The sequence below is a fragment of the Macrobrachium rosenbergii genome, chromosome 6, assembly GCF_040412425.1.
Source record: "Macrobrachium rosenbergii isolate ZJJX-2024 chromosome 6, ASM4041242v1, whole genome shotgun sequence".
Lineage (NCBI taxonomy): Eukaryota > Metazoa > Arthropoda > Malacostraca > Decapoda > Palaemonidae > Macrobrachium > Macrobrachium rosenbergii.
Window position 1 is genome coordinate 1,864,790 of NC_089746.1, and position 18,769 is coordinate 1,883,558.

The 18,769-nt window shown below is 48.8% G+C and overlaps 1 protein-coding gene across 3 annotated transcripts in view; it reads right to left on the bottom strand.

Annotated features, from left to right (window-relative positions):
• LOC136839107 (gigaxonin-like) overlaps window positions 1–18,769 on the bottom strand; it is a 268,846-nt gene that overhangs the window by 224,477 nt on the left and 25,600 nt on the right. The gene's annotated exons all lie outside the window — the stretch shown is intronic.

The following is an 18,769-nucleotide window of genomic DNA, read 5'->3' on the forward strand; positions in this document are numbered from 1 at the left end:
TCCCTTGGGGATAAACTCCCAACCCCCTGCTTGACTAAGGTAGCTCTTGCGACTGCTCAAGCATGTTGTGAAGGCAAACCTTTGCCCCAACTTCGAGAGACGGACCCCACATCTCTCATCTTCCCCGGGGGTGATGTTTTCTGGAAGGACGCTCCGGCCACGTTTACTTCTGGTAAACTGGGCGCTGATTGCGCTTCCAACCAGTTTAGTGAGCAGCTTCCCAAGCTGCCGGAAACTCTCCTGAAAGCTGAGTTCGAGGCACGGTGTCGCCTGAGTCGGTCTCTGAACTCACTATGCCTGGCGGAGGCAACTGCCGTCTCGTTCTCCGAGGAGTCGCTGTTCCAGGTCTTGACGAAATCCTTGTTAGCGGGATTCCAGTCAGACCTGTTTGACTTCATGGTGGCGCGGCTGAATTGCTGCAAGTTCATTTTCGCTGACGCTACCATTCGACATGAGCCTAACAAGCTCATGAAGAGTTCCTTCTGGGGAGCCAATCTGTTCCCAGAAGACGAAGTCACCACTGTCCTGGCGGAGGCAACCAGGGCTAATCAAAGTCTGCGCTCCCGGTGGGGTATTCCGGCCTTTAAGCAAAAGACCCCAGAGTCCGGCGGCTCCCAATATAGATCGGGAAAGAGGTACAGGAGGCATAGAAGGCAGCAGCTTCAGCCTGTTGTTCAGGCAGTACCTGTCTCGGCGGTGAGCCAACCCTCGACCTCCAAAGCTCAACCTCAACAGTTTGTGCTGGTTCAGCCAGCTCAACACTCCCTCGCTACTCCTTCTTATGTGTCGTCTCCGGCATATAACCCGTCATATGAGGGTCGGGGGCGTTTCATGGCCTTAACAGGAGTGCAAGGGGAGGTAGAGCTAGAGCCTCCTATAGAGGTAAGGCTGCCCTACGGTCCCTCTCCTGGGGAAGAGGAGGCCGCGGTAGAGGTAGTAAACCCGCCCCACCCCAGTGAGACCAGCCAGGTGGGCGGGAGACTATACTGGTTCAGAAACCAGTGGACCTTCAGTCCTTGGGCACACAGTATAGTGTCCAAAGGTCTAGGTTGGAGCTGGATCAAGGGCCCTCCTCCCTTGACCAGATTTCACCAACCTTCCTCCAAAGTTCTACAGGATTTTGTGACGGAACTGCTCGAAAAGAGAGCAATAAAGAAAGTGAGACACCTCAAATTCCAAGGCAGGCTGTTTACTGTTCCCAAAAAAGACTCCAGTCAACAAAGAGTAGTTCTGGATCTATCGCGTCTAAATCATTACATACGATGCGACAAAATTCGCATGCTTACAGTTGCGCAGGTACCGACTCTACTTCCGTGTGGAGCCATCACCACCTCTATCGATCTTTCAGACGCATACTATCACGTACTGATTGCGCGGAACTTCTCTCCCTTCCTGGGTTTCAGACTGGGGAAACAGGCCTACTCCTTCAAGGTAATGCCTTTCGGGCTCAACATAGCTCCCAGGATATTCACAAAACTAGCAGACACAGTAGTTCAGCAGTTGCGGTCCCGGGGATATCGTTAGCAGCGTACCTAGACGATTGGATAATCTGGGCTCCAACCGTCGAGGAATGCCGGAGTGCTACGACCACTGTGATCGATTTTCTGGAGTCCCTAGGCTTCAAATTGAACAGGGGGAAATCCCGCCTAACTCCGGAGGCTCGGTTCCAGTGGCTGGGTATCCAGTGGGACCTAACCTCGTACAAACTTTCTCTTCCATCGACCAAACGGAAGGAAATAGCTGCAGGCAGCTACCAGAAAGTTTCTGAATTACAGGAAAGCCTCCCGCTGGACACAAGAAAGAATCCTGGGTTCTCTTCAGTTCGCCTCTGTAACAGACCTGCTCCTGAAAGCGAGATTAAAAGACATAAACAGAGTGTGGCGGAGGCAAGCCAACGTCAGGCTCAGGGACAGGGTCTCATCAATTCCACGAATCTTAAAGAAAAGGCTCCGCCCATGGTCCACAGTCAAGGGCCTCTCAAAGTCAGTCCCTCTTCAGTTTCCTCCTCCAGCTCTGGTAATCCACACAGATGCTTCATTAAGCGGCTGGGGAGGATACTCACCAAAACAAAAAGTACAAGGGACATGGTCTACAATGTTCCAACAGTTTCATATAAACACTTTAGAAGCAATGGCAGTGTTTCTTACCCTGAAAAAGCTTCGTCCCGCCAACCAGATTCACATCAGGCTGGTGTTGGACAGCGCCGTAGTAGTACATTGCATAAACAGGGGAGGTTCCAAATCGAGCCAGATAAACCAGGTGATGTTAGCCATCTTCTCCCCTAGCGAACAAACACAGCTGGCATTTGTCAGCTACCCATCTGGCGGAGTACAGAACGTGGTGGCGGATTCCCTATCCAGATCGACTCCGCTGGAGTCAGAATGGTCCCTGGACAAGGACTCCTTCATCTGGATCTGCCATCGTGTTCCGGGACTTCAAGTGGATCTATTTGCCACGGAAAACAATCACAAATTCCCTTGTTATGTGGCTCCCAACCTAGATCATCAAGCTTACACCACAGATGCAATGTCCATAGATTGGAACAGTTGGAGGAAAATTTATCTGTTTCCCCCAATAAACATGCTAATGAAAGTCTTACACAAACTCAGGTCATTCAAAGGTCAAGTAGCCCTAGTAGCCCCCAATTGGCCAAAGAGCAACTGGTTCCCTCTTCTCTTGGAACTCAAGTTGCGGTGTCGTCAGATACCCAGACCCAGGCTGACTCAAACAGTACAAACAAGGACTGTGTCAGCTTCCTCAAAAGTTCTGAATGCTCTGGCTTTATGGACTTTATGAAATTTGCCGCCCAAAGGGGGGCAAATATTGACCCTGTTAATACTCTGTTTATTGAATCTGATAAGAGAGATTCTACTCTCAGACAGTATGACTCAGCAGTAAAAAAATTGGCATCTTTTCTGAAGGCATCTGAAGCTCAAACTATGACTAATTTAGCAATAACCTTCTTTAGATCATTGTTTGAAAAAGGCCTAGCCCCGGCCACTATTACAACAGCAAAATCAGCTTTGAAAAAGGTGTTTTTGTATGGCTTCAAGATTGACCTAACAGACTCATACTTTTCTTCCATCCCTAGAGCATGTGCTCGTTTAAGGCCAGTAACACGTCCTCATTCGGTTACCTGGTTCCTTAATGACGTTCTAAAATTAGCTTCAGATATTAATAACGCCCAATGCTCTTATCTAGATCTGTTAAGGAAGACTTTATTCCTGATTAGTTTAGCTTCAGGTGCCAGAATCTCAGAACTGTCTGCTCTCTCTAGAGGTGTCAATCACATAGATTTCCTCCCGTCAGGAGAAGTCCTGTTTTCCCCAGATCAAAGATTCCTAGCGAAAAATGAAGACCCTCAAGATAGATGGTCCCCTTGGAAGGTGGTTCCTCTTCCACAAGACCTGTCTTTATGCCCAGTCACTACCTTGAGGGCTTATTTGCATAGAACTTCTCAGTGTTTGTCTGGTCCTCTTTTTATCAGGGAAAAAGGTGGAACACTTTCTTTAAAGGCTATAAGACAGCAAATTATATTTTATTAAACAGGCTAATCCGGATTCAGTTCCCAAGGTTCATGACATCCGAGCGCTACCTCTACCAATTACAGGCAGTCCCCGGTTTATTAAACAGTTCGAGGTTACGACGCTTTTCAAATATATTCATCAGAAATTATTTCCTGGCTTACGACGCATGTTCCGGGTTACGACGCTCCGACGATCCGAGTTATGGATTTAAAACGGTAATCATAATTTGAAGGTTTTTTGATGTAAAACTCAATAATAATGCAGTTTACATCGTTTTCAATGCACCCAGAGCATTAAAAGTAAGGTTTTCTTATGATTTTTGACGATTTTCGACGATTTTCCGCTTACGACGATTTTCGGTTACGACCGAAGAACGGAACCCCGTCGTACCGCTTTTTCATAATATGGATTTTGCTGAATTGACAAAATACACGGGCGGAAATCTCCATTAGTGTTTAAACGCCACTACCTAAAATCACTTGAAGCTCTGAAATTTCCCACAGTGGTTGTAGGGAGTGTCATCCCCACCTTAATATTATCCTTTAACCTTGTCCTTTCCCCCCCCGCCTGCCTCATTTATTTACCCTGCCAAATTTCCTGGGCCAATCATATCTCAGTGCCTGGCTCCTCAATTTACATGATATTTGGAACTGTTAGCTTTAACATTATGTTTACTGTGATTGTGTTTTGATATGTACTATTTTATAGATTTAAGTCCTGAGGTACCTCTACATTTTTTGTATTATCTATTTTGTACCTCTTTTTCATATTTTCTACTATAGATTTAAGTTTTCATGTTAATTTATTTGATTACATAGACTTTACATGTCCATTATTATAATTTCTTTATTGTGAAATTTTGAATAAGTCATAAGATATAATTAAACTTATTCTCTTATAGTACGCGTTTTTATACATGATCACCTTAAATATTTATTTTCTTAAATCTTCACAGTCTTGGTGTGGTTCTCTGTTACAATTTCACCGGGTGACACAGGGACGAGCTCAGAAAAGGGATTTTGACAAAGGAAAAATCTATTTCTGAGTGAGGCCCTGTGTCACCCGGTGACCCTCCCAGGTTCTAGCTTCCCCCCCTGCACGGGCATACCAAGCCTGGGGATAGTGCTAGCCTGGAATGAGTTCAGATGGCGCTGGGGTCGCTGTTTGGCGGGCGGGTGAGTGCGGGAGTTGGGTCGGCTCTCCGCTCTTCCGGGGGTTCTGCCATTGGGATGTCTTCAGAGTGTGGTTCTGTGGTAGTGATGACCTCACTCACCCTTGCCCATACCGACATCTATTTTCATTATAGATGCTCGATCTGGGGGTAGTAACCCCAGCATTCCTGATAGCTTTTTTCTCTGGTATATTTAGCAATATTTATACCTAGAAATTCTTGCTACTAAGGAATTTCACCGGGTGACACAGGGCCTCACTCAGAAATAGATTTTTCCTTTGTCAAAATCCCTTTTGTAAGGAGGTTGTTCGTCATCAGACACAAGACCTTGGCATTGGTAGACATGAGGTGAAGGTTTTGCTGCTCATGGACACAGTGCCTGCACACCCTATTGCAACCCAGGCAACGGGTGATAATGACTGAAGCAAGTTCTTGGAGGAAGTCACGGTAGTACTTGAGGACAAGGAAGAGAAGGGGCAAGGCTTGATATACTGGGGGAATGGACAACAGAGAATCTTTGAAAGTGTTCGCTGAAGCCTGCCATCTACAACTACACCAATGGTTGGATGAACATCACTGTACAGACCCTCACCCATGCTTGGAACCATGTCCTGAAGGGAGAATTGAGGCCTACTTATAAATAAAATGAATTTGAGGAAAATAATTAAGGATAATTGTATAATTGTTTGTAAAAAAAAAATAGCATCATGACCAAATAATTCTAGGGAATGGGACTGCAAACTGGTAATAGTATTACAGAAACAAAATGATCTAACTTACCACCAGAGGTAATGTGTATGCAATCTGGAAGCACATCTGGTCAGGCAAAACTGTACTGAGTGTTATTCTTCTTTATTCTATTAAATGCATTAATTACTTTGCCCATAACAACAAGGCTTTAGTAAAAATTACATTTTTATGATAAAATAACGTTTCACTTATACTTACCCGGTAGTTACATATAGCTGTCGTCTTTGACGCCATGGCAGTATTTCAAATTCGCACGCTAGCGCTAGCGTACGACAGGTGATGCCCCCTACCCCGCCCTCTATCGGGTATCGGAACTGTTCCAAGAACACGTCATAAGTTTTTGCCCAACTGCCCATGTGAGGGGAGGAGGGTGGGTTATGATTATGTAACTACTGGGTAAGTATAAGTGAAACGTTATTGTATCATAAAAATGTCATTTTCACTTATACAACTTACCCGGTAGTTGCATATAGCTGATTGGCACCTTGAGGAGGTGGGACACTGGCAACTAATAAAATCATTCTTGGAATTATCTACTTGCAACAAGTTAGACATAGGTTCCTTACCTTTAAAGGTAGCTGACTCAGTGGTTACTGCCTCTGTAGTCTGCTGGCCTTTATATTGTGCCGAGAGGATATATAGGATCCGTGTGTCGGACACAATAAAAAACAGTACTTGCCGTAGAGAACATGGCTGCGTACGGACAAGTCTGATGCCCTTGAGGGATCACCTAACATTACCATAAAACCAAATACCAAAAATTAAAACTGGAAGATACTACCACACCATGTATCTCCAGACAACCTTAAAAACAACCCCCAACACCAAGGTGAAAATGTTAGTTAAGGAGCGGACTCTTTTCACCCTCTCCCAACACCGTGTCAGTCGCAATAAAGGGTCCCGCGCACTGCGCTGTTCGAAACAGTTTGCACGTCCACTAAGTAATGCGATGCAAACACCGACTTGCATCTCCAAAAGGTGGACTTAACCAAGTCTTTCACAGATAAGCTTCTGCTAAAGGCTACAGAAGTCGAAACTGCTTTTATCTCATGAGCCTTTACTTTAGGAATACTCATCTCCGAGTCAACACAATGCTCATGAGCTTCTTTTATCAGGCTTCTCAAAAAGAAGGAAAGGGCATTCTTAGAGAGTGGCCTTGAAGGATCTCTAACCGAGCACCAGAGGTGGTCACTGGGACCTCTGAGCTTCTTCGTTCTCTGAACATAGAACTTGAGAGCTCTCACAGGACAGAGGTACCTCTCGGGTTCTTGAACCGACCAATTGGGAAAGGTCCTTAATTTCAAACTCTCTTGGCCAAGGTCTTGACGGGTCTTCGTTCTTGGCTAAGAAACCAAGAGTAGACATACATACTGCCTTCCCTTAGCAAAGCCTACTCTCTTATCTATTGCATGTAGCTCACTCTCCTGGCCGTAGCCAGAGCTACCAAGAATAGAGTCTTCTTCGTGAGATCCTTTAAGGAGATGTCCGCCATTGGTTCAAAGGATTGCGACCGTAACCATCTCAGCACTACGTCAAGATTCCACGCCACTGGTCTCTTCTGGTCCCTCTTTGACGTATTAAACGATCTAATTAGATCTGAAAGGTCTTGATTCAAAGACACTTCAAGACCCCTATGTCGAAAGACTGAAGCCAACATGGCTCTATACCCTTTAATGGTAGGCACAGCAAGCTTTTTCTCTGTGGAGGAACAAGAGAAAATCGCCATCTGGGCTATAGACGTCGAAGAAGAAGACACGCCTTCTCTTGGCACCAGGACCTAAACTGTGTCCACTTCGCCTGGTAAACATTGTCAGAGGATTCTCTTCTGGGCTTCGCGATAGCTTCCAAGCCTCTCTTGAAAAGCCTCTCTTTCTGACGATTCTCCTGACAGTCTGCAGGCGACAAGATGAAGAGCGGACAAGTTCTGGTGGTACCTCTGAAAGTGCGGCTGTCTGAGTAAATCTGGTCTCTCTGGCAGTAGTCTCGGAAAGTCTGACAGGAGGTGTAGAAGGTCCGGAAACCACTCCCTGGACGGCCAGAACGGAGCCACCAGAGTCATCCTTACGTTCCGATGGCTTGAGAACTTCAAGATGACTTGCCGCAGGATCTTGAACGGGGGAAAGGCATAAAGATCCAGGTCCGACCAGTTCATGAACATTGCGTCCATGAAAACCGCTTTGCCGTCCGGAACCGGAGAGCAGTAAAGGGGCAGCCGAGTCGTTTTGTCGGTTGCGAAGAGATCTATGAGCGGACGTCCCCATACCTTCCATAGCTCCTCGCAAACTAGGGGATGTAAAGTCCACTCGTTGGACAGGACCTGGTTCTTTCTGCTGAGAAGGTCCGCCGCTACATTTCTCTCCCCTTGGATGAATCTCGTTACTAGTCTGGTCCCGATCTCCTCCGCCCAAACTAGTACCACCCTCGCGGTCTCGTAGAGGGACCACGAGTGAGTGCCTCCCTGTTTTCGAATGTATGCCAGAGCGGTCGTGTTGTCCGCCTGGACCAAGACACATTTGCCTTCCACTTCTTGTTGAAAAGCCAACAGAGCTAAGTGAACCGCTTTTAGTTCCTTTCGGTTTAAATGCCAGTTTCTCTCTTCTCTTTGCCACTGGCCCGAAACTTCTCTTGTCCCCATAGTCACTCCCCAGCCCTTGTCCGAGGCGTCGGAAAACAAAGTTAGGTCTGGGTTTGGAAGCTGAAGAGGAAGCCCTTGTGTCAGTCTTCCTTCTGACCTCCACCAACGGAGGCACTCCTTTATCTCGCCCGAGATGGCGAAATTGAAGGAGTCCGGGAACTGTTTCCTGGGCCACTTCTCCTGCAGATAAAACTGCAGTGGCCTCAGGTTCAAGCGCCCCAGTCTTACAAACTTCTCTACTGAAGCTAAGGTTCCCACGAGGCTCATCCACTCGTTCGCGGAACAATTCTTCCTCTGCAGAAAGTTGTCGATCTTCTGCAGGCCTGAGGCTATCCGTTGACTGGACAGAAAAGCCTGAAAAGTCTGAGAGTCCAGACTCACTCCCAAATAGACAATCTGCTGACTGGGAGTAAGGCAAGACTTCTTCTCGCTGACAATGAGGCCTAGTGACTTTGTCAATTGAAGAGTCTTTGAGAGGTCCTCCATACAACTCTCCCTCGATGCCGCTTTGAGAAGCCAATCGTCGAGGTACATAGATACTCGGATTCCTTCCAGGTGAAGGTGTCTGGCTACTGATAACAGGACCCTTGTGAAAACTTGCGGGGCCGTCGACAGACCGAAGCAGAGGGCACGGAACTGATACACCTGTCCCTCGAAGACGAACCTCAGGAACTTCCTTGAATCTGGGTGTATTGGAACGTGAAAGTAAGCGTCTTGGAGGTCTATAGAAACCATCCAATCCCCCTGATGTAAAGACGCCAAGACCGACTGCGTTGTCTCCATGGAGAACTTCGTCTTCTGAACGAAGACATTCAATGCACTCACGTCCAGTACCGGTCTCCATCCCCCTGAGGCTTTCGTAACCAGGAACAGACGATTGTAGAATCCTGGAGATAGAGGGGCATGAAGCAGTTCTATCGCTTCCTTCTCCAGCATGGCTCGGACTTCTGAGCGAAGGGCGTCTAGTTTCGCGGAGTTGTGCAAGTACGCCTGTAAAGATACTGGAGCCTCCACTAAAGGAGGTTTGGAAAGGAAGGGGATGGCATATCCTTCCTTTAAAACTTGGATCGTCCAAGGGTCTGCCGAGATCCGTTGCCACTCTTGCCAGAACCTTTGCAGTCTGGCTCCTACTGCTGAATGAAGGACAAAAGGTTCACTTCTTCTCGGGGACCGTCGAGGTTCTAGGCGTGGCTTTGCCTTTTCCTCTGGCCCTGCCAAAAACACGTCTAGAGGATCTCCCCTTATACTGACCAAACGTGTCAGCAGGAGACAAAACACCGCGCACAGGAGCGGTAGAAAGCACAGGTCTCTTTGCCTTCTTGGCAGACTGCGACAAAAGATCCTGGGTTGACTTCTGAGCTAACGCCTGGGAAATTACAGCCACCAACTCCTGCGGAAACAGATGTGCCTTGTCCAAAGGAGAAAACAGGAGACCCGACTTCTGGTTTGATGAAATGCCTTTTGCTAAAAAGGAGCACCACAGTTGCCTCTTTTTAAGAACTCCTGTCGTAAATAAAGAGGCAAGTTCTACTGCACCGTCGCAGATGCCCCTATCGATGCAGTCTACTACTCCTACCACATCATCCAAGAGCTCAGAAGGAAGATCAAAATCCTTAATCTTCCTGGCTAAGGCCGCAATCGCCCAGTCCAGGAAGCTCACTATCTCAAGAGTACGAAACACGCTCTTGAGAACTTGATCCAGTTTGGAGGACGTAAAGAATACCTTCGCAGAATTAAGTGCGGTCCTCCTACTGGCATCCACGAGACTGGAGAAGTCCCCCTGCGCGGAGGCAGCCACACCCAGGGAAAACATTTCCCCAGTCTCGCACCAACTCCGGTTACGGAAGGAACGACGAGAAGGAGGCAGACAGAAAACGTTCTTCCCAAGTTCCCTCTTCTCGGCCAGCCAAGCACCCATCTTCTTAAGGCCCTTCTTCGCCGAGACGGACAGGACAAGTTTCGTAAAGTCCGAAGAAAAAAACAGAAGCCTTGTCCCTCTTGTACTGGGACCCAGAAGACGGAGGAGCCGCAGGCGAGAACAAATCGGGGAAGTTCTCAATGAAGAACTTCAAGAGCTTCTTGTAAGAATAGAGTTGCGGCGACTTCTCCTCCTTACACTGCTCCTCTAAGTCCGAGAGGAGTTCGTCAGATACTGGGGACAAGTCCAGCTGGACTACGTCTTCATCCAAGTCCCCCTGAACTGAAACCTGAGTTACACGAACAGGGACTGGGAGGCTCGTGACATACTCTTGCTGTGTCACCGAAAGAGCTTGAGCCTGCTGAGGAGCCATCGGGGCGCCAAAGGAGGCGCAGTTGGTACAGCAACCAAAGGTGGCGCCAAAGGAGGAGCAGTCGGTACAGCAACCAAAGGTGGAGCCAACGGAGGCGCAGCGGCGTCGGCGCGCACCGAGCGGCTGAAAGAGGAGTCGAGGTGGGCGCTGCTGGCATCACAGCAGGCGCCAAAGAAGAGACTTGACTTTTGGACAAAAGCTCTAAAATCGAGTCCAGACGGGCGTTGATTCCGTCAATCACTTGCTGTTGTGGTCCATCGAATGCTGGAGCAGGCGCCACAGGAGCAGGAGTCACAGAAACTGGAACAGCTGAAGGGAGAGCCACAGGAGTCGCTGGCGCCAAACGGAGCAGACCTCTCAGCTGCAACTTCCTTATAAGGAGGCTCAGCCGAAAAACGAATGAGATGAGTCCGACGAAGAAAACCTCTCGATTCTGCCCAAAAGCTACAGGAAGGGGCAGGATCCTCCAGAAGCACCTTCTTCTTAGGTATCTTCGATGGAGACAGCTGACGAGACCTCTTCAAAGGTCTGGAAGCGTCGCGAAAACGCCATCCTCTAGGAGGAGAGGAACTCCAACTGGAGCCACTAGACACTATCCGCTCCTCACCTTTTCGGAGGTGAGGGCCAGCAGCCTGGGAAGCGGCAACAGGACTGCTTGAGGGGGCAACTGCTCGGGAGCAGGTCCCACTCACCTCCTTTCGGCTTTCGGCATGCCTTCTCCCTGGAACCTGGGAGCCTGACAGGGGCCTAGACCTGGGAGCGTGAATGGGCCGAGAAGCTACCTCCTCCACAACACTTTCACAAGGCACAACACTTGCACTATCACTGCGGTCTACTAACCGCTGCAAATTGTCTCCCATTTTCTGCATGGTAGACATAAAAGCAGTAAGGACTGACACGGTATCAGGATTGGGAGAAACGGTGTCCGGGGCAGGTAAAACTACAGGAACTACAGGGGAAGCAGGGTTAATAGGACTTACGAAAACCCCTTGACTACCACCTGACCTCGAATACCTAGAAGAGGCCTTCCTTATCCTATCTTTCTCTAACTTATTCATGTACTTCCCCAAAGCACTCCAGTCAGACAAAGTTAGTAGTTCACACTCATTACAAGTCAAGTCAGCAGAACATTTTTGCCCCTGCATGAAAATCAAGAAGTGTGTGGTTTAAACTAAGCTTAACAAGCCTGGTTTTGCAGCCTTTGCTGCAAAACCGATACCACTAGAACCTGAATCAGACATAATAGTCTAACTAAGATCAAAGCTAAAGCAATAACTAGCGCCAGCAAAAAACAACAAAACGAGTACTTCACCAAAAAAAAAAAAGGAGCTACAAGTTCGAATTGTTGACAAATACTACCAGCAGCGGAACCGTGTTACCGGTTCGGCACGGCAAAAACTAATGACATGTTCTTGGAACGGTTCCCGATACCCGATAGAGGGCGGGGGTAGGGGATCACCTGTCGTACCCTTAGCGCTTAGCGTGAAATTTGAAATACTGCCGTAACGTCAAAGACGACAGCTGTATGTAACTACCGGGTAAGTTGTATAAGTGAAATCACAATTTTTGAAAGTAAATTGTATTTTTCCTAACTATACAAACCTGAGGTCCTTTACATTAGGAGGAATTGCTTACAGCGAAGCTGGACACGGCCGTTAAACTCTTGAACAAGGTGGTTAGGCAGTAACTACCGTCAGCTAGGCAGGAATACCTGCCTGCCCGGATGTAAACATTCCAGTTTGCCTTTCAGTCCAGGTTCAGATTGAGGGGTGGCGGGCATAAAATGTAATGTAAAGGACCTCAGGTTTGTAGTCAGGAAAAATACAATTTACTTTCAAAAACTGTGATTTGTTCTGACATGATATACAAACCATTGGTCCTTTACATTAAGAAACTCACTGGTTGGAGGGAGGAATCTCAGTGAGTCTCCTGAATTGACTGGAGTTCTGCACACCTGGGCTACTCCTCCTGGTCGAAAGAGCGAGGAGGAGTACCGTGCCTCTGACATATTGATCGGAGTGCAGGAACTGCAAGATCAAATGTCAGATACTGGACCTTTTTGCATGAGCGAGGAAATGTAACTCATGTGAAATAGGCCAGAAGAATCTTAGAGTTGGAGGCAGTAAGGAAAACCCGAGATAGGGTTTCCCTTATTGCCAGTCTCTCCTTCCTCCCCTTGCTACAGGAAGGAGTGGAATTGTTTCTATGATTCTAGAAGAAAATCAGAACAGGTGCTCGATGTGTAGTCTTACCGCATCAGACACCAGATCCAGCAAGTATTAGTTCGAGTCCTATTCTCACCTTGAAGGAGGAGAAGTAGGAGGACGGGGAAGGAGGAGAAAGAGAGGCCAGTCACTCTTGGTATCCTTCTCACTTCCAGAACCAACACCTTAGGCGAGATGCTACCATTCCTCTTGAAGGAGTCGGGTAAGAAAACACAACTTGTTGAGCAGCCACCACAGGACCAAGGAAAAAAGGTTCCAAGGGCCTGTGGGCAAGACCACAGGAAGACAAGAGTGTGATCCATGAGACCACATCTTGCTTCCAGAAGACCGACAGAAACTTCTTGAATGCGAGGGATGGACCAAGCCATTGACTTCGTGAGCTCTCAGGTGGAAGTACCGGTATTGTTGTCATCAGCTGCTGAGTACCTCCTTCGATCCCTTCACGAAGCCAGGAGAAAGATGTGCCTTTAGACACTTCTTCCTTGGGAGAGATAGTACAAGCGAAAATGTCGACGACATCCAGGTTAGTAATGTCGAGCCTTTTCGGAAAGTACCACAGCTCCCTAATAGGACAAAGTAACGACTGATCTGGATAATCGATACAAAGTCCAAGGAGGAGGGGGGGATAAGAAGGACTCGAACCCAACAATAGATGCCGATGGATTCGGAGTCCCCTTATAACATCTGAGAAGGAGTCGAGGTATTGATCCCCTTCACCTGTTCTTCCATCTTCTATGCCAAGGCTGGAGTGAGATGTGAGATGGTCCTAAGAGGGCACATCTCTATCTGACGACTCTCGTACGGGCGCGTGCAAAGCATGGGACAGGAACCCTAAACGAGAGTCATATGCCACCTAGGGAACAGTTCCCTGGGACAGCAAGACAGAAGAAGCTTCTCATCCGTACCTAAATCTCGAATGAGGAGAAGAAGGCTACTTCAGATAGAAGACTAGGTTGCAAGGGCCTATGTTCTTCATTAATGAAAGGGAGAGAAGCAACCCTCGGCGGAGAAAACAAGGAAGTCCAGACTTGAAGAGCGACTCTGACCCGAGAAGAAGTTCCCTCAACAACACCCACCAGCAAAACAGATCCAGTCCTTGGGACAGTGTTGCAAAGGACTTCAAGAGATATCCAGCTATATCCACTGCCGCTCGGCGAGAAAGCCTATGCTTGCAAGGAAAGCTAGAAGGTCTCCCAGTCCTGGACACACAGGGATGTACTGCCTGAAGAACCGCTTCTTGTGTAGCTGCTACAGGAGGTTGGGTCAAGCAGAGCTCTTCTCGATGCCTCAGAAGCAGAGCTATCAGGTCGGGTGAAAGGCGAAGTCTTCCGGCATTTGTCTGTAACTTGGGCTGAGCAATGCTTGTGAACCCCTAGCGAAACAGACAAATATGGAGGGAAAAACATAGATATCGATTTTTCCCAAAAAGACAGCATGCCTCACCGTAGCGGCCCCTGGGTCTGGTACAAAGGAGAGAGAAAAACTTTGTTGTGCAGGGAGGCAAACAAAAACACGGTAGGGATTTCTCAGTCGAGCAGTCTCTTCGTGAATCTTCGTGAAGAAAAGAGTGAACAGCGCGTTCCGTCCCGATCACTCAAACCCAAGGCCAAGCTCGCCTACCAATACATCCCCACTGGGAATGCATCTGGCTAACTGAGCTGTTGAGTGCGCTATAGAACACTCAAGTACCTGCAAATGTTGACAGATGAAACAGGAGGAAAAAACGATTCCCTCTTGTTTGTCAACGAATGCCACTACTGTGGTTTTGTTGTTCAACAAAACCACTGAGTGTCGCATAACTCATCCTGAATTCTCAGAAGGCCAAAAGGCTGCCTTGAGTCCAGGATGTTGGTGAGAAGGTACTAACTGTCTCAGTCACACACTTTCAAGACAAAGTCTTACAGGTGTGTGCCTATTCCTCGATCGGTGAATCCAGAGGGGAATATGCAAGCACATTCGAAGGTTCCTTCAATCAAGCATTAGCCTAAATATGCAAGCACATTCGAAGGTTCCTTCAATCAAGCATTAGCCTTACTCTTTCCTCATACTTCGAAGAGGGAAGAATGACAGAGGAATGGAAGCAGACCTCCATTCTTCACCATGGGGAAGCTTCTGCAAGGTGACAAGATACCGAGACGATTAGCTCTAGCTGGGCTGGCATTTCCTGAGTTGGGAGCACAGGAGAGGAAGCGGGATGGAAGTTTGATGAAAAGAATTGCTGAGACCTATGGGAAACAGATACTTCTCCTGAAGGAATCCATTCCCCGGTCTTGGTAATGTTGCTACCAACTCCAGAGACTCAATAAGCATCATTTCATCCAGGCATCTGCAGTAGGAGAACTTCTTCCCGGTCAACACTTACTTCCCTCTTCCCTTCTTCCCTCCTCCCTTATGGAAAAGAGGGTGGAAAGAGAGACAGTTATGAACACTTTCCCAGAAGGGAAGAAGAGGGCTATGTGTTCTGCGATCTTCTTCTGAAGCCTGGGGCTTCTTAGAAGTTGAGGGGGGCCTGGGTTGAACTCAAGGTCGAGCCAAGATGACTAAGACCCAAAGATCTTGGCCATTGTCCAAAGGACAAGGAAGTGCCCTAGTACGAACCTTGATTACTGGGGTATCTGGCAAATCTCTGAAAGAGAAAGGCAGAACCAAGTAAAGGTTCGTTCCTAAGGGTTGAGCCAACTAGGAACTTACGAAACCAGAGATCTGAATTAGGACAAAGTCCTTCTTAGCACCAGAATTGCCCACAGAACTGCAATTGGCAAGACCCTCCAAGGCAAGAAGAATTCATACTCTGTCGAGGCAGAGGAGAAGCTTGGTGTCTCGACCTGAATGAACTCCTTGTCCGAAGAAAAGTATTCATCTGGTCAAGAACGCTCTCGCAAACAGGGACTGCAGCAGCCCCCAAAACTCTCGGCCCCTCGGGAACTGCAAGGGTTGCAAGTGATGACAATCATTCACTGGGGGAGCTGCGGTCTTGTTCCGGGGCTCCTTGCGCTGATGAATTGGCGTGAAGCTCTCCGAAAAATGAGGGCGATCGCAACTTGAAGAGAAAGACCCTTACTGCTTCCGAAGCATGAAACTCTTGTACCTTTCTCCTTGGAGGGAGACCTTGACAGATCCCATCCTCAGCTACCTGGTTGTACTACGAGACAATTGGGGGACCAACACCCAAAGCACGCCAGGCAGCCAAACTCCAAAGACAAATTCGTCAGAGCTCTCTCTCTTTCTGTCTCACGCCTCTCAAAACAAACGAGAAGAAAAGAGAACAGGTGAGGAGAAAGAGTGCCCCTACCTGTCCTGCCAGTAAAACCAGCAGGAAAGGCAGACCGTGAGAAATAATCACCCGAAGGAGATTACTGCCACAAGGGGGAAGAAGAGTGGTTGTGCCATGGCAAAGAGCTTTCCTGGGAAGAGTAGAAAGTTCACTTGAACAGAGCCGAGAACCCAATTTGGAAAAACAGTGGGGCTGAGCCGAGCCAAGCCGCACTGAACCAAGCCGATCACGCGAATGCGATCCAGACTGGGAGGCAGGCGGGGCGGGGTAGGGCAAGCCAAGCCAGTCTCACAAACGTGACCAGGGGCTGGGCAGGGCGAGCAAGCCGAGCCGATCACGCGAACACAATTGGAACTGGACAGGGCGGGACTCGTCTGCCGTGAACTAACGCTAGTTTCCCAAACTCTAACCTCCTTCGAGGCCGAGGCCCATCAAGGAGAAGGTTCAAAGGGGAATTCTGTGTCTACTATCCTGCATGTTCGAACCCTAAGGTTCAAGACACAAGGATGAAACTTGGCCAAGCAACCGAAGCAGCTGGCGGGCAGTATCGAGACACCTGGAGTCTCGGCACCAAGACACCTGGGTGTCTTGGCACTTTCTCTCGTCCTGTGCCTCTAATCAGGAGAGCATTCGTGATCCATAGAATTCGAGCGACCTACGAGACTCCCAAAAATTGGGAGCGGGTGCTTTCGGTTTCCTAAGTAATCAAAAAGAGACAGGCACAGAACCAGTCTTAGACGCAGACTTCTAAGACTTGCAATGAGGGTGCGGCCTCGCGGCCCCCAAAACGCAAGACCCTAGAGGAGAATGCGAATCAGTTCCCGCCCTCAGGCAGGAAGAGCCAATGAGAGACACTTGTCTCCCAGAAGAGAGTCAGTCCCTTAGAAGTCTCGCAGGACTCCCGAAGGGAATCTCTTCCCTGCTTCTTCTGGTGTTCGAACCTATAGGAGCGAGTCATCGGGCTGGGACCCAACCGAGCACAGGTAAGCACTCGGGGAGTACTTGTACTGCTGGCAGGAAGAGCTGAAACACCTGGGTGACTCGGCCCTTTCTCTCACACTGCTCCCAAACTGGGACGGGGAGAGTACTCTCTCCAGACCAGATAGGGATACTCGATATTCCACAGAATCTCAAGCACTTGGAAAGGATGCGAACGAGTGCCCAAAGCAGCCCCCGTCTTAGAGGAAGAACCTCTAGGACTGGGAACAGGATTGCAAACCGAGGTCTGCACGCCCGCGGCTCCCAAAACACAAAACCCAGGGGTATGCGAACTGGTTTCCTTACCCGAAGGTTGGGAAAAACCAACAAGAGGCCTACTGCCTCCTCGGACGGAGGCAGTCCCTAGACGTCCAAGGGCATCACGGGGAAAGAAGCAGCCTTCCTCTCCTTCAGCCGACGGAGGTCTATCCGGTTCCCAGGACCCCCTCGAACCTCGGGAGAGGAAGGGAAGAGGCAGCAGAAGGCGAAATCGAAGATAAGTTAAAGAAGACAGTGGCTACTTCCACAGGGCAATTACCTTCACCTTCACTCTGACATCTTCTACAGGATGGTGGACACGAAACATCGTAACCTCCTGGGCAGCTAGGCAGGAACACAACGGAAGCGGCCCAGGACACGACCACCAGAAGCAGCAGGCACAATCAGGACAGCCGATGCAGGAGCTATGGAAGAGGTTTGGAAGGCAGGAGCTACAGCAATGGCCAGGAACGTCACTTCCACAGGGCAACTTCCTTCACCTTCACTCCAACATCTTCTACAGGATGGTGGACACGAAACATCGTAACCTCCAAGGCAGCTAGGCAGGAACACAACGGAAGCACCCCAGGACACCACCACCAGGAGAAGCAGCAGGCACGATCAGGACAGCCGATGCAGGGGCTATGGAAGCTGTTTGAGAGGCAGGAGCTACAGCAACAGCCAGGAACATTACAAGAAAGTCACCAGCAGCAACAGGAACGATCAGGACGGCTGCGGTAGGAGACCAGGAATAGCCGCCCACAGACTGTCATCAAGTTAACAAGAGCATAACATAGAAAACAGCAGGAGCAGATGGACCACAGATACGCCAAAGGCAGTACCACAGCATACATGAAGGCAAGCAACGACAGCAATCGATCCACATTGCAGGGAACAGAGTCGGAACACTCCCGACGTGGAACTGTGCCGTTCCAACCAGGTACTGTGGTCAATTCCAAAGCAGCACTGAATGAACGTTGGGACTCCTTCATGCAAGATATCCCCTGAGACATCCAGCCAACTACTGCTGTGCCTGTATGCTCACTGTCAACCTGCAAGAAAAAGCAAAGATGATTAGTAGAGAGAGAGAGAGGCTCCTCTCGCTATGAGGGGAACTGCCCTATGCAGCGAGAGGAGGCCCCTTAGAAGAGGTCACCCAACCACCAGCGCCCCACCCCCTCGCAGTCTTCGCCCGACGAGTAAGCGAAGAGGGCGCAAGAGAGAGAGATCTACCAAAGGAGAGATAAGGAAGAACCTACAGGAAGAGAGAAGGAAGGAGTGGGGGGCCACCAAGGGTGCCATGGAAGCGAAACTTACTGATGACGCCCGCAACCTCCCCCAACAACTCTCTATAGTGCAGGCGGCAAAAACAACACTCAGTACAAGTAGAAAGGAAGTAGTCATGCCCTTGTGCACTGAGGGCGGGACCCCAAGAAGGGAAGCGAACTCTTACATCCCAATCAATGTAGGAGAGCAAAGATATTACGTCCCAATCTAATATCTCTGAACCTACAGGGGAACGCCTTCAGTAACTAAATAAAGGGCTACTGGAAGAGAAGCATTACCACTTGGTTATGCCCCTCTAAATACGCCCTTAGCTGTCAAACCCAAGACACAGACGCAGGGGAACGACATCCATGCAAGGCTATCAGAAATCGTG